At 38.2% G+C, this 16216-nt stretch overlaps 1 protein-coding gene across 1 annotated transcript in view; it reads right to left on the bottom strand.

The window, feature by feature from the left end:
• TBX15 (T-box transcription factor 15) overlaps window positions 1–16216 on the bottom strand; it is a 191782-nt gene that overhangs the window by 29331 nt on the left and 146235 nt on the right. The gene's annotated exons all lie outside the window — the stretch shown is intronic.

Here is a 16216-nt window from a genome sequence, read left to right as displayed (position 1 = left end):
TCCATTTTTTATTGCACCTCATTAATAGCCTTTTTAATTTCGACTTGGTTAGATTTTAGTTCTTTTATTTCTCCAGAAAGGGTTTCTCTAATATCTTCCATGCTTTTTTCAAGCCCAGCTAGTATCTTTAAAATCATGATTCTGAACTCTAGGTCCAACATCTTACTAATGTCCATATCAATTAGGTCTCTGGCAGTTGGTACTGCCTCTTGTTCTTTTTGTTGAGGTGTTTTTCCCATCTTGTCATTTTGTCCAGAGGACAATAGATGAATGAGAGACAAAATACTAACAGGGTAACAACAACTCCAGAAAACTATACACTAAACAAATCAGAAGAGACCCCAAACCAGGGGAAAAGAAAGGGAAAGAAAGAAAAAAAAAAAAGAGCATGATCAACTATGATCAGGCTGGTGCATAGATCAGTGCCACACACTAGATTTTGGATGTATTTTGGTCTGTTAGAAGAAACTGCCTCCAAAAATTTTAAAGAAAGAAAAACTTATATATGGTAAGTATGATGAAGGGATGGAATATGACTGTAAAGATGAAAACTATAAAAGATTTTATAAAAGGAATTGATAAGAAGTTGGCTGAAAAAAGAAAGAAGAGAAATTTTTTAAAAAGTGGGGGGGACAATGGGATCAGGCAGGAGACTAGAAAAAAAACATACACTAGAGATTTAGGGTATATTTTGGTCTGTTAGAAGAAACTGTGTCCCAAAATTTTAAAGAGAGAACCAAAAATAAAGTTAACTACAATGAAGGAATAGAATATGACTCTAAAAATGAAAAGTAAGAAAGATATTTTTAAAAAGGGATTGATAAGATGTTGGTTGAAAAAGGGAGAAATAAAAATTCAAAAAAAAATAGAAAAAGAAAAAAAGAAAATTAAAAAAATTAACTTTGAAAGACTAAAGAATCATGGTGGGGGAAAGCCATGAATTCTATGTGCTGTATTCCCCTAGTGCTGGAGTTCCGCCATTCTCATTGATGGGTAAACTTGGTCTTGGCTGGCTGCTCTTGCTGATCTTCTGGGGGAGGGGCCAGTTGCAGTGGTTCTCAAATATCTTTGCGGGAGGCAGAATTACCCCGCCCTTGCCAGGGTACTCGGGTTTGCTCTTGGGAGCTTTTGTTCCCTGCAAGCTTTCCGTACAGCTTTGGAGGATGAGAGTGAAAATGGCGGCCTCCCAATCTCTGCCCTGGAGGAGCTGAGAACTGGGGGCCCCACCCCTCAGTGAGCCCCCAGAGAAAAGCAATCAATCACTCCCGTCTCCCTGGTCTCCAGCCACACTCTGTGCTCACGTGGCCTGTGACCCAGCGTTTCTATCTCTGGCACACGGCCCTGTGTGGAGTCTCCAAACCCAACAGAATCCTGTGGTGTGCTCCCATGCTGCTCCCCCCGGGGGAGGAAGGGGAGTCTCCCCAGATCTGCTGCTTGATACCTGGGAGCTCTGCCACACTCAGGCTCCCCTGGTCTTTCTGTGACCCCGAGGGTCCTGAGACCACACTGTCCCAGCGAGGTTTCCACCCCTGCCTTAGCCACTGGAATGACGTCCCTCAGCGGAGCCGACTTCTAAAAGTTCTGATTTTGTGGTCCAAGGCTCTATCACTTGCCAGAAGTGGCTGACAGAGGCCCCCTCCCCCGCCGTCTATCTTCCCAAATATCATCGCCTCGGATTCACTTCTCCGCACGTCCTACCTTCCAGAAATTGGTTGCTTTTCTGTTCAGAGAGTTGCTGCTATTCTTTTCTTTGATCTCCTGTTGAGTTCGTAGGTGTTCAGAATGGTTTGATCCTTACCTAGCTGAATTCCTGGGACCAGACAAAATTTAGGTCTCCTACTCCTCCTCCATCTTGCTCTCCTCCAGGAATGCAGAACTTAATGGAGGAACAAAAGAATTTAAAACAGTGTCCCTACTAGACTTTAAAGGACCACGTATTGCTCACTGTTGTGCTTTAGTAATGAAACACCTAACATGATACTCAACAAATATTTACAAAATGAATAAAGGTGAATAAATAATAAATGAAACAATGGGTTAATGCAATGTAATGTGACTCTTCCCCTTAACTGTGACCTGCTACCCCACAAATTCTATGAAAAACCTATTTTCCAAATTCTAAAATCTAGCTCTATACCCAAGATTCATCTAGATTCCAAGCACTTTTTCCAATATCTTTCCTAACTGGCCCTGATTTCCACTCAGACACCTCCCTTCTCTCTTCCCAACCTCCTTCTAGTCCCTACTGATACCCACAGATAAGACAGACATTTTTCTATCTCCAAATGCAGAGCAAACTTAAAACATGTCCAAGAGAAACTAGAGCCTAGAAAAAAAAAAATATCTTCTTGCCTTACTGTGCCCCCACTGAAGCTCTGGTTTCAGTCATTCATACATCCATGTATTAGTTCATTCATTCTTTCAACAAATAATTGAGTGACTTCTGTGCTATTATCCATATTGATTCAAAGACACATCCACTATAGAACCTCCAAGAGTTACAGTTCAGTAATCAAAATCTGACAAGAAAGAATTTATTCCTAGTGCTAAAGTGCCAAGTTACTCCTAGTGCTGAATCCCATTTTCAGTGACGATGATTATAAGGGAACCAACATTACTGAGTTTTTACTATGTGCCAGGCACTGTACTGCACACTTTCCATATGTCATAAAGAAACATTACTATGGAGCATGGACAACGTCCTTAGATACTTTTATTACATTGCGTCTGTAAGTCCAAGAGAGTCCTCTAGCTTCCCACACTTTCAGAGTCCCCTAGCTGTTGTGAAGCCAACTGAGTCACAGCTAACAGAATCAGTTATAACTATCAAGTCATAGATCTTGCCTGTGTTTTCAGAATTGTGGCCCCACCAGAGTAAACTTTGGTTTCATATTATTTATTATTAGAAAATTAGACAAGCATTATTCCCAGGCTTTACAAGAAATCTGACTTCAAGTTAGTCACAAGAGATGACTGAGTATCTGAGAATAAACATTAATGAAATCAAGAATAAACTCACTAGGATAAGTCTTTGACTTTATTAAACCTTGACCGAATGAGTATTTCCATATCTCTTTTTCTTTTCTTATTTGAACCTCTCTGTCTTTCTTCTCCCCATGTCCTTAGCCCCCCATCTCCCCATCTCTCAATGTGAATGGTTGTTTTTATGCTTCTTGGATTTGGGCACATTGAACACAGTTTACCATCCAAAATGCTTATAGGTTTGGAGACCTCCTTCTGAGCGTCAGGAAAGTCGAGGTGGCTTGCCAGGTGTGTGAGTTCTCAGTTTGTGCCAAACTAATATGCCAAGTCACTCTGGAAAGAAATATAAGATTTTCCAGTGTCCAGATGAGCCAATGAAATATGTTTTAAATTCCTGAAGTATAAATTGACTATATTTTGTGAAAAGAATCTCTGTTATAACTGAAACCTGGCAGAAGGGGGAGCAACCTGAGGGGACTTTCTCCTCTCTGACTTGAAACCCCTGGGGAAATGAGGTTTCACTTTTAAGCAGGTCTGGTTGCCAATGAATTCAGTATGATTGGACTTCACATTTTAAATTCCATGAAATTTCCTTTCAAAAGAAAACTCTTGAAACTTGACCTTTTGTAGTCATAAAATTCCACACCATTTAGCACATTTACCCTGCACCTGAAATGATGAGTGAACATCTTGATTCAGTTTAGCATAATAAGAATCTGATAAAAATAAGACCCTTAGGGGCATCTCTGAGGTTTTATAATTAGCTTAAGCTATCATCAGCACATTATCTCTGTTGTCTTCCTGATTAATTATGATTGTTACAGCCAAATTCACTATGGGTAAAATGGTAAAAATAGAGTATCTACCAAGTATTCCTTTTAGACAGATGAACAGAACTGAAAAGGATACATAAAGTCTAAATGCTAAATGTAAGAGGCAGATATGGTTTAATTTTAAATTGGAGCCCCTCTAAAGTGGTACTATTTTACAAAAGCTTCTATTCACCACCTTCCCTTCCAAAAGCACAGAAAGGAAATAAGAAACTAAGGATAAAAGAGTGGTATGTCAGAAGGTTATATAATTATACAGATGTTTATCTACACTAAATAAAATCGTGCCCCATGTCAGTCTCCCTCCTCAGTGGGGAGTCTGTTTCTCTCTCTCCCTCCTCACCACACTTGTGCATGCATGCTCTCTCTCAAATAAATAACTAAAATCTTTAAAAAATTTACCAAGTCTTCAAATAAATAAAATCATAATTTCCCCATTATTTCAGAGCTTCATACTCTTCCTGTCTTGTTTTTGACACCAATCTCTAGGCTACCTAGAAGCCTCTCAAGATAAACTATAAAAATCATAGATCTAAGGGAGGACATACAGAATGAAAAACCTAGAAAACAGAAGTCTATGCTGGATGTCATCTTTTTATGACCTCACATGGTCACCTCACTTTAATCAGACAGACCTAAGCATTCATGTAGAGACAAAATGTTTATACACACAGTGTGAGTATTCTACCTCTAATGCATGATTCAGGGGGGGAAAAATGGCCCTCTGGTCCCAAGTTACACATTTTGATTATGTGGACATCCATCCCTGCATTTGAAAGGAATAACCCAACTCAACACCTGGAAGGGTAAAAGTACCTGTGGCATGACTGTTCAGGGTTGGAGTAAATATCAACCTTTTATTTAAAAAAATATATATTTTATCATAAGACTAAATCCTGCAATTTTTCCCTTAAATAATCTCATCCTAAGGGTTCCAGCTTCAAGTATTTATCAGATCATAAAGGCATGTGTCAGTAGAAATAACTACTCTTTCTCCATAAAGGAAGCTCAAGCAGAAAAAAAGACATCTCCAGAAGTTGCAAAATGTCCAGATGAGGAACCCACTTCTGCAAATATTATTTGAGCTTTAGAATTTTATTCATAGAATTTCCCCCAGATTGTTTTTCAGCTGAAAGCTGCCTCTCCATGGTAAAAAGAGAGGATCCAACACTAAGAGCAATTAGGGTTAATTCTACCTCCCGATGGATTTCTGGTCTACACTGTTAGGCGGGCCATCAACATTGCTCATATTCCTGTATAAATTACATAAATTTCCACTAGTTAGATGTAAACCACATTTAGGTGAAAATTAAATCATTTACAGAAAGCTCTGAGCAAAACACTAACTGAATAACCTTTTATTTCTGATACCACAGCCAGGAGGACATCTGAAAGGACTGTACCATAAAGAAAGAGTTCCTAATTATTAGCACAGAACATTCTAGACAGCACTTAACCAGGCGTGTGTATAAAACCCTCCCACTCCTATAGAAAATAACATTTGAACTAACAAAACAGTTCCACATTGAAGGAAAACCCCTTACCAGTATTTCTGAATATGTGTAAATTAGTACAGCAACTAGTAGGAAAATAAATAACTGGAGCATGGAAGTACAATTCATGAAATTCATGATGCTTTGATAGAAAATCCTGCCTTTGCAAACTGATCTTTGCACAACCTTGAAGAAAAGAAGGATTTTTAAATGACCCTGATGAGTACTTCAGCTGTAGTACAAAAATTAGGCTCACATAGGGCAGAGATCAACATGAACTAGAATAAAGCATGAAAGCACATCATTAGATTATGTAAAATCAGCATGTTAACGTGGGAACCTAGTATACAGTCCACACTACCCGCCTCTGGTTGGAGAGATCAAAGACAGTTCTGTGAGGGTGAATTGAATTATTAATATCAATGTCACACACACAATAACTGTGTTACTTACAATTAACCAGCGTGCATTTGTATTTACATACCTAAGCATTCTAAACCAGTGATACCAACTTCTTTCTAATTACTTAAGTCAAAGTCATGTTGAACTTATTTCTGACCTCCACGCATGATATCCAATCATAGAGTCTCACCAGTTATCCCTTTACTGCCACTCACATAGTCCTTCCTCTCCTTCCTTTATGCCAGTTTTTCATCAGTCAGTATCTGAATTACTAACACTACTCAGTTTCCTCCCTGTCTTGAATACCACTGATGACAAGTCCTCCTGAAATTCTTCTTTTGATGCTATTGTTCCACTGCTTGAAAACAAATATCAGCTCTCTGGTAAACACTCCTTTCCAGACACTTTATAATCAGTTTCACCCAATTTATCTGACTGTGCTTCTCACTAGCCCAAAGAATTCTTCCATTTGTCACAAATCACATGACCTATTCCTTTTCGGTGGCTTCATTGTTGACTTTGGTCTCAATTGCATCTCTAAATTCAGTTTCTCAACTACATTGCAAATTTTATTAATTTAATTCAGTTCATTCCCATGTAAATAGGTACACTGATTCAACGTGGTAAGGAAGATATTCCAGATAAAAGAGCAACAGTGATCAGAGTGGGAGAAGAGAACTCTCCCATGTTAGAGTGGCTCTAACATGAAGCATAAGGTGACAAGATAAGAGACTAAAAATAAAAAGTCAGTTCATAGTGATCACTGAAGTACAAGAAGAGAAATGCCTGCCAAACAAGTTATGTAAAGACTGTTTTAATCTTTTCATCATTTAGTTCTTTGCTTTTGACTTTATAATTATATATATGAGTTCTATATGTATGAATATATATTTTTTACATAAATGTGATTATCATGCACACTGGCTATTTTTTTAAGTTTATTTATTTATTTACTTCTTATTTATTTATTTAAGTAATCTCTACCCAATGTGGGGCTCGAACTCATGACTCCGAGACCAAGAAGTCTCATGTTCTTCCAACTAAGCCTCACTGGCTATTTTTAAGGGATTTTTGCTCGCTTCCTTTCTCTCTCTCTTTCTTTCTTTTTGTTGTCTTTCCTTCACCCTTCTCTGCCCATCTGCATCCAGATTATCTTCACTCACACCAAAGAAGCCCAAGTTTATCACACTTTGTATTCTTTTTTCCTAGCTTCATGTAATCATATAAAGCATATATGGATATATGCATATATGTGCACACACAGGAATCTTTTGATTTTTTTACAAAACGGGATCATACTGTATACATTTTTCCCTACATTTTGTTCCTTCCCACACAACAATTCTTTATGAAAAACGTTCAGTTGATACACCTTTAATTCATTTTTTAAAGGTATTGCATAATAATGTGAATATACAACTTAGTTAATCGTACCATAAGGATGGTTATTTGTTTTGTTTCCATATTTTGCTCATACTAACATAAATATAAGAAATAAATATCCTTTATTTTGATGAGGTAGATTCCCAGAACTAAAATTGCTAAAGGAGGTTATCTTTATTTTAATTTCCAATAAAGTTATAATACTTCCACTAGAAAAGACTATCTTTTTCCATGCATTTCTTGCAGCAGTTCTTACCAGAGCTCTAAAAATTTTTGCCTATCTGGTGGGTGGTCTCAATTTAATATCTCATCATTAGTTGAATTTGTATTTTTCTGACTAGTAGTGAATTTTAACATTGTTGTAATAATTTTAGCCATTTGCATTTACTCTTAATTATTAGAATTTTTAATTGTGAAAAGTAGAAGCATACGAAAAGTAAAAAAAAAAAAAAATTAATGTTGCAGACACCAAAATACACACTCTCCAGACTCAATACATTAACATTTGGCATGATTTGCTTCAGATTTTTTTAAATAAATAATATGTTGCAAATATGTTTGATGAATTTCCCTCCCACCTCACTACATGTCATTCCTTTCCCTTCCTTCTAGGATATAACCAATAACCTAGAGTTGGTATGTGCTCTTTTTCTCAATGTTTTTAGACTTTTACCAAAAATACGGTGATTTGGGTTTCCATTTTTTTATTTCTCTACTGGTATGGATGTTACGCCTTTTATCACTATTCTTTTTGTGGGTACCTTCCACTTTTAACATATATATTTGACATAAAGTTTAAAGTTAATATTTGTGTCCTTCAGAAAAACGCAGGCCCTAAGTGCCTTAACTGTGATACCTACCTCCCATATTTTGCAATTTTACTAATTCATTTGCCTTATGTTCTTCTTACAGCTGTCCCTTCCTTCCGAGTTTCTTCTTTCTGAAAAACAGTCTTCTATGAATGGTCAGTACTCACTCTTTTTTTTTTAAGATTTTATTTATTTGACAGAGAGAGACACAGTGAGAGGGAACACAAGCAGAAGGAGTGTGAGAGGGAGAAGCAGGCTTCCCGCCGAGCAGGGAGCCCGATGTGGGGCTCGATCCCAGGCCCCTGGGACCATGACCTGAACCGAAGGCAGACACTTAACCGACTGAGCCACCCAGGCGCCCCGTCAGCACTCACTCTTATATAAGACTTTAGAATTTAGTCTGAAACAATTTCTGGGTTGTTGCTGTTGTTGTTTTGCCCTAGCTCATTAAGGGTTTTAATCTCTTAACCTCTTTATCCAATTTTTTCTTTTAGGCAACTTCTTCAGTCTCTGGTTACAATTAACCATTTCTTTTACTCTTTGTAATATGGTTTTACTATATGTAAAACTTGTAAGGTATGAACATATTTTTCTTGATCTTGCTGAGGTCTCATTGCGCTTCTTCAAACAAATGTTCACATATGGAATTTTTATTCTGAAAATATTTTAGCTATTATTTATCTTTGAATAAAAGTAAATTTCCCCAGGCTCTCCATTTTCTCTCTTTTGAACTCCTATTAGATCCATATTATCCTTTTAATTCTAACCATCATGTTTCTTAATCTCCTGTTCATATTTTTTATCCTTTCATATACCTGTGCTACATTCTGGGCGATCTTCTCATCTCTACTCTTCCAGATACTAGCCTTACACAGGGGTTTGCTTTTCAGCTGTTCCCTTTCATGGGTCTATAGCTTTGTCTCAGATTTCCTGAAGTGTATCAACATTTCAGCTTCTCATTTCTTGAGCCTATTTCTTTTTTTTATTATTATTTATTTGACAGAGAGAGACACAGTGAGAGAGGGAGCACAAGCAGGGGGAGTGGGAGAGGGAGAAGCAGGCTTCCCGCTGAGCAGGGAGCCCGATGCGGGGCTCGATCCCAGGACCCTGGGATCATGACATGAGCCAAAGGCAGACGCTTAACAACTGAGCCACCCAGGTGCCCCTCTTGGGCTTATTTCTGAGTCTGACAGTCCTCTGTACTTCCAGTAAGTCATTCATGTCAATATATACAAGGTAGAGATGCTCAGAAAGGATGAGCCAGGATGGTGACAGGCCTCAAAATCAAGTCCAGTGGAAGGTTTTGGGGGGTTGTTTGTTTGTTTGTTTGTTTGTTTTTGGTCTGGAAAAATCTTTATTTCATTCCCATTCTTGAACTGATAACACTTTCACTGAGTAAAGAATTCTAGGTTTACATTTTCCCTCCTCAGAATTTTGAGGAGTTTGACATGCAGAGAAGACTAAATGTGGATGATATAGATTGTCTTCAAATATCTGAAGAGTTTTCCTGTAGAATAATTATACTTTCCAAGTCACCTTGCAGTAGGACTAAGGATACTAGATGCCTGAAAAAACGAAAAGGCTTCTAGTTCACATAGGGAAGAATCTTCCAACATTCAGAGCTGTCAAAGATACCATGAACATGTTTAAGAGGTACCAAGATCCCCATTATTGGAGAGATTTTCATATATAAAGTGGACAACTAAAACAGACAAACGTTTGGCAGGGATGTTTTAGAGAGCATTCAAACATCATATGATTGTTGAAATGATTGTGCTTTGAGGTTTCTCTCAGAACTTAAAACCTCTAATCCCTTTACATAACCTAGATATAATTCCATAGTATTTGCTATATGCCAACAGTTGTTCAATGTTTATTGATTAGGTGAAGATCAGACTCCCAAATCTTCGTGCCTTATAACAATAAACATTCATTTCTTTGCTCACATTACACAAGGGTTGCAGCTTGGCTATGGCTCTGCGGTGCTATACTGAGAACAGCTCAACTTAGGAGCCTCCATGTGTCTTTTCATGCTAGGACCCAAGCTGAAGGATCAGCCACTAACTGGGACATGTTATTCTCAAAGTAGAAGACAGAAGCTCAGAGGGGGTGGAGGTAGCAGGGCCAAACCATACAAGCACATTTAAACTGTTGCTTGGATATGGCTTGTGTTATCCACTTATATTTCATTGGCCAAAGTAAGCGATAAGGGGAATCACAGAGACAATGGAAAAGGAAACTAACCACCTTTTACAAGAAAGCTTATCAGGGCAGGAAAGAACCCATGGTGTGTTGGACCCAGCTCATACTGGCTTGTAACAGCCAATTTTTTAATTTCAGGAATTTGTCCAACTGCTTGTTAAACCATCAGTATCTTTTTGTTTGTTTGTTTGTTTTGGTCACTTTGAAAAACAATCTTGTTTTATTTTTTTTATTTTTTATTGTTATGTTAATCACCATACATTACATCATTAGTTCTTGATGTAGTGTTCCATGATTCATTGTTTGTGGATAACACCCAGTGCTCCACGCAGAACGTGCCCTCTTTAATACCCATCACCAGGCTAACCCATCCCCGTACCCTACTCCCCTCTAGAACACTCAGTTTGTTTTTCAGAGTCCGTTATCTCTCATGGTTCGTCTACCCCTCTGACTTAATCCCCTTCATTCTCCCCTCCTGCTATCTTCTTTTTCTTTTTTCTTAACATATGTTGCATTATTTGTTTCAGAAGTACAGATCTGTGATTCAAAAGTCTTGCACAATTCACAGCACACACCATAGCACATACCCTCCCCAATGTCTATCACCCAGCCACCCCATCCCTCCCACCCCCCACCACTCCAGCAACACTCAGTTAGTTTCCTGAGATTAAGAATTCCTCATATCAGTGAGGTCATATGATACATGTCTTTCTCTGATTGACTTATTTCACTCAGCATAACACCCTCCAGTTCCATCCACGTCGTTGCAAATGGCAAGATCTCATTCCTTTTGATGGCTGCATAATATTCCATTGTGTATATATACCACCTCTTCTTTATCCATTCATCTGTCGATGGGCATCTTGGCTCTTTCCACAGTTTGGCTATTGTGGATATTGCTGCTATAAACATTGGGGTACACGTACCCCTTCGGGTCCCTACATTTGTATCTTTGTGGTAAATACCCAGTAGTGCAATGGCTGCATCGTATGGTAGCTCTATTTTCAACTGTTTGAGGAACCTCCATACTGTTTTCCAGAGTGGCTGCACCAGCTTGCATTCCCACCAAAAGTGTAGCAGGGTTCCCCTTTCTTTCTCCACATCCCCGCCAACATCTGTCGTTTCCTGACTTGTTAATTTTAGCCATTCTGACGGGTGTGAGGTGGTATCTCATTGAGGTTTTGATTTGGATTTCCCTGATGCCAAGCGATGTGGAGCACTTTTTCATGTGTCTGTTGGCCATTTGGATGTCTCCTTTGGAAAAATGTCTGTTCATGTCTTCTGCCCATTTCTTAATTGGATTATATGTTCTTTGGGTGTTGAGTTTGATAAGTTCTTTATAGATTTTGGATACTAGCCCTTTATCTGATAAGTCATTTTCAAGTATTTTCTCCCATTCTGTCAGTTGTCTTCTGGTTTTGTGGACTGTTTCTTTTGCTGTGCAAAAGCTTTTTATCTTGATGAAATCCCAATAGTTCATTTTTGCCCTGGCTTCCCTTGCCTTTGGCCATATTTCTAGGAAGAAGTTGCTGCAGCTGAGGTCGAAGAGGTTGCTACCTGTGTTCTCCTTTAGGATTTTGATGGACTCCTGTCTCACATTTAGGTCTTTCAACCATTTGGAGTCTATATTTGTGTGTGGTGTAAGGAAATGGTCCAGTTTCATTCTTCTGCATGTGGCTGTCCAATTTTCCCAACACCATTTGTTGAAGAGACTGTCTTATTTCCATTGGACATTCTTTCCTACTTTGTCAAAGATGAGTTGACCATAGAGTTGAGGGTCCATTTCTGGGCTCTCGATTCTGTTCCATTGATCGATGTGTCTGTTTTTGTGCCAGTACCATACTGTCTTGATGATGACAGCTTTGTAATAGAGCTGGAAGTCTGGAACTGTGATGCCACCAGCTTTGCTTTTCTTTTTCAACATTCCCCTGGCTGTTCGGGGTCTCTTCTGGTTCCATACAAATTTTAGGATTATTTGTTCCATTTCTTTGAAAAAAGTGGATGGTATTTTGATGGGAATTGCATTGAATGTGTAGATTGCTCTAGGTAGCATTGACATCTTCACAATGTTTGTTCTTCCAATCCATGAGCATGGAACGTTTTTCCATTTCTTTGTGTCTTCTTCAATTTCTTTCCTGAGTATTTTATAGTTTTCTGAGTACAGATCCTTTGCCTCTTTGGTTAGATTTATTCCTAGGTATCTTATGCTTTTCGGTGCAATTGTAAATGGGATCAACTCCTTGATTTGTCTCTCTTCTGTCTTGTTGTTGGTGTATAGGAATGCCACTGATTTCTATGCATTGATTTTATATCCTGCCACTTGACTGAATTCCTGTATGAGTTCTAGCAGTTTTGGGGTGGAGTCTTTTGGATTTTCCACATACAGTACCATATCATCTGCAAAGAGTGAGAGTTTGACCTCCTCTTTGCCAATTTGGATGCCTTTGATTTCTTTTTGTTGTCTGATTGCTGTGGCTAGGACTTCTAATACTATGTTGAATAGCAATGGTGATAGTGGACATCGCTGTCGTGTTCCTGACCTTAGGGGAAAAGCTCTCAGCTTTTCTCCATTGAGAATGATATTCGCTGTAGGTTTTTCATAGATGGCTTTTAGGATATTGAGGTATGTACCCTCTATCCCTATACTCTGAAGAGTTTTGATCAAGAAAGGATGCTGTACTTTGTCAAATGCTTTTTCTGCATCTATTGAGAGGATCATAGGATTCTTGTTCTTTCTTTGTTAATGTATTGTATCACGTTGATTGATTTTCGGATGTTGAACCAGCCTTGCAGCCCAGGAATAAATCCCACTTGGTCATGGTGAATAATCCTTTTAATGTACTGTTGGATCCTATTGGCTAGTATTTTGGTGAGAATTTTTGCATCCATGTTCATCAAGGATATTGGTCTGTAATTCTCCTTTTTGATGGGGTCTTTGTCTGCTTTTGGGATCAAGGTAATGCTGGCCTCATAAAATGAGTTTGGAAGTTTTCCTTCCATTTCTATTTTTTGGAACAGTTTCAGGAGAATAGGTATTAATTCTTCTTGAAATGTCTGATAGAATTCCCCTGGGAAGCCATCTGGCCCTGGGCTTTTGTTTGTTGGGAGATTTTTGATGACTGCTTCAATTTCCTTAGTGGTTATAGGTCTGTTCAGGTTTTCTATTTCTTCCTGGTTCAATTTTGGTAGTTGATACATCTCTAGGAATGCACCCATTTCTTCCAGGTTCTCTAATTTGCTGGCATAGAGTTGCTCATAATATGTTCTTATAATTGTTTGTATTTCTTTGGTGTTGGTTGTGATCTCTCCTCTTTCATTCATGATTTTGTTGATTTGGGTCATTTCTCTTTTCTTTTTGATCAGTCTGGCCAGGGGTTTATCAATCTTGTTAATTCTTTCAAAGAACCAGCTCCTAGTTTCGTTGATCTGTTCTACTGTTCTTTTGGTTTCTAGTTCATTGATTTCTGCTCTGATCTTTATGATTTCTCTTCTCCTGCTGGGTTTAGGCTTTATTTGCTGTTCTTTCTCCAGCTCCTTTAGGTGTAGGGTTAGGTTGTGTATTTGAGACCTTTCTTGTTTCTTGAGAAAGGCTTGTATTGCTATATACTTTCCTCTCAGGACTGCCTTTGCTGTATCCCAAAGATTTTGAACAGTTGTGTTTTCATTTTCATTGGTTTCCATGAATTTTTTTAATTCTTCTTTAATTTCTTGGTTGACCCATTCATTCTTTAGTAGGATGCTCTTTAGCCTCCATGTATTTGAGTTCTTTCCGACTTTCCTCTTGTGGTTGAGTTCTAGTTTCAAAGCATTGTGGTCTGAAAATATGCAGGGAATGATCCCAATCTTTTGGTACCGATTGAGACCTGATTTGTGACCTAGGATGTGATCAATTCTGGAGAATGTTCCATGGGCACTAGAGAAGAATGTGTATTCCGTTGCTTTGGGATGGAATGTTCTGAATATGTCTGTGAAGTCCATTTGGTCCAGTGTGTCATTTAAAGTCTTTATTTCCTTGTTGATCTTTTGCTTAGATGATCTGTCCATTTCAGTCAGGGGGGTGTTAAAGTCCCCCACTATTATTGTATTGTTGTCAATGTGTTTCTTTGCTTTTGTTATTAATTGCCTTATATAATTGGCTGCTCCCATGTTCGGGGCATAGATATTTACAATTGTTAGATCTTCTTGTTGGATAGACCCTTTAAGTAGGATATAGTGTCCTTCCTCATCTCTTATTACAGTCTTTGTTTTAAAATCTAGTTTGTCTGATATAAGGATTGCCACCCCAGCTTTCTTTTGGTGTCCATTAGCATGGTCAATGGTTTTCCACCCCCTCACTTTCAATCTGGAGGTGTCTTTGGTCTAAAATGAGTCTCTTGCAGACAGCATATTGATGGGTCTTGTTTTTTAATCCAATGTGATAGCCTGTGTCTTTTGATTGGGGCATTGAGCCCATTTACATTCAGGGTAACTATTGAAAGTTATGAATTTAGTGCCATTGTATTGCCTGTAAGGTGACTGTTACTGTATATTGTCTGTGTTCCTTTCTGATCTGTGCTGCTTTTAGGCTCTCTCTTTGCTTACGGGACCACTTTCAATATTTCTTGGAGGGCTGGTTTTGTGTTCTCAAATTCCTTTAGTTTTGTTTGTCCTGGAAGCTTTTTAATCTCCTTCTACTTTCAGTGAGAGCCTAGCTGGATAGAGTATTCTTGGCTGCATATTTTTCTCATTTAGTCCTCTGAAGATATCATGTCAGTCCTTTCTGGCCTGCCAGTTCTCTGTGGATAGGTCTGTTGCCAATCTAATATTTCTACCATTGTAGGTTACGTATCTCTTCTCCCGAGCTGCTTTCAGGATTTTCTCTTTGTCCCTGAGACTCGTAAGTTTTACTATTCGATGTCGGGGTGTTTACCTATTTTTATTGATTTTGAGAGGGGTTCTCTGTGCCTCCTGGATTTTGATGCCTGTTTCCTTCCCCACATTAGGGAAGTTCTCTGCTATTATTTGCTCCAATATACCTTCTGCCCCTCTGTCTCTTTCTTCTTCTTCTGGGATCCCAATTATTCTAATGTTGTTTCATCTTATCTTATCGCTTATCTCTTGTGTTCTGCCCTCGTGATCCTGTAGTTGTTTCTCTCTCTTTTTCTCAGCCTCTTTATTTTCCATCATTTGGTCTTCTATATCGCTGATTCTCACTTCTGCCTCATTTATCCTAGCAGTTAGTGCCCCCATTTTTGATTGCACCTCATTAATAGCCTTTTTGACTTCGACTTGGTTAGATTTTAGTTCTTTTATTTCTCCAGAAAGGGCTTCCTAATAACTTCCATGCTTTTTTCAAGCCCAGCTAGTATCTTTAAAGTCATGATTCTGAACTCTAGGTCCGACATCATACTAATGTCCGTATTGAGTAGGTCCCTGGCTGATGGTACTATCTCTTGTTCTTTTTGCTGAGGTGATTTTTTTCATCTGTCATTTTGTCCAGAGGAGAATAGATGAATGAGAGAACAAAATGCTAACAGGTTAACAACGTCCCCAGCAAATATACTCTATACAACCAGAAAAGACCTGAAACCAGGGGAAAAGAAAGGGAAAGAAAGAAAAAAGAAAGAAAAAAGAGAGAAAGAAAGAAAAAGAAAAAGATAAAAACAAAAACAGAACAATACAAAAAAAACCCGAATATGATCAAATATGATCAGGCTAGTGCATAGATCAGTGCCACACACTAGATTTTGGGTGTATTTTGGCCTGTTAGAAAAAAGTGCCTCCCAAAAATTTAAAGGAAGAAAGACTTATATATGTACAAAATAAGGGTCGATACAATGAAGGGATGGAAGATGACTCTAAAGATGAAAATTATGAAAGATTTTATAAAAGGAAGTGATATGAAAAGAAGTTGTTTGAAAAAAGAAAGAAGACTTAAAAAAAAAAGGGAGAGAATGTGATCAGGCAGGAGACTAGAACAAAGCCATACACTAGTGATTTAGGGTATATTTTGATCTGTTAGAAGAAACTGTATCTCAAAATTTTAAAGAGAGAACAATTTATATATATATGCCAAAAATAAGGGTAACTACTATGAAGGGATAAAATACGACTCTAAAAATGAAAAATAAAAAAT

Source organism: Callorhinus ursinus, unplaced genomic scaffold (assembly GCF_003265705.2).
Source record: "Callorhinus ursinus isolate GAN/ISIS: 27379988/994484 unplaced genomic scaffold, GSC_fseal_2.0 scaffold9, whole genome shotgun sequence".
Classification (NCBI taxonomy): domain Eukaryota; kingdom Metazoa; phylum Chordata; class Mammalia; order Carnivora; family Otariidae; genus Callorhinus; species Callorhinus ursinus.
Note: the sequence above shows the minus strand (reverse complement) of the source record. Positions and strands in the feature narration are given on the sequence as shown.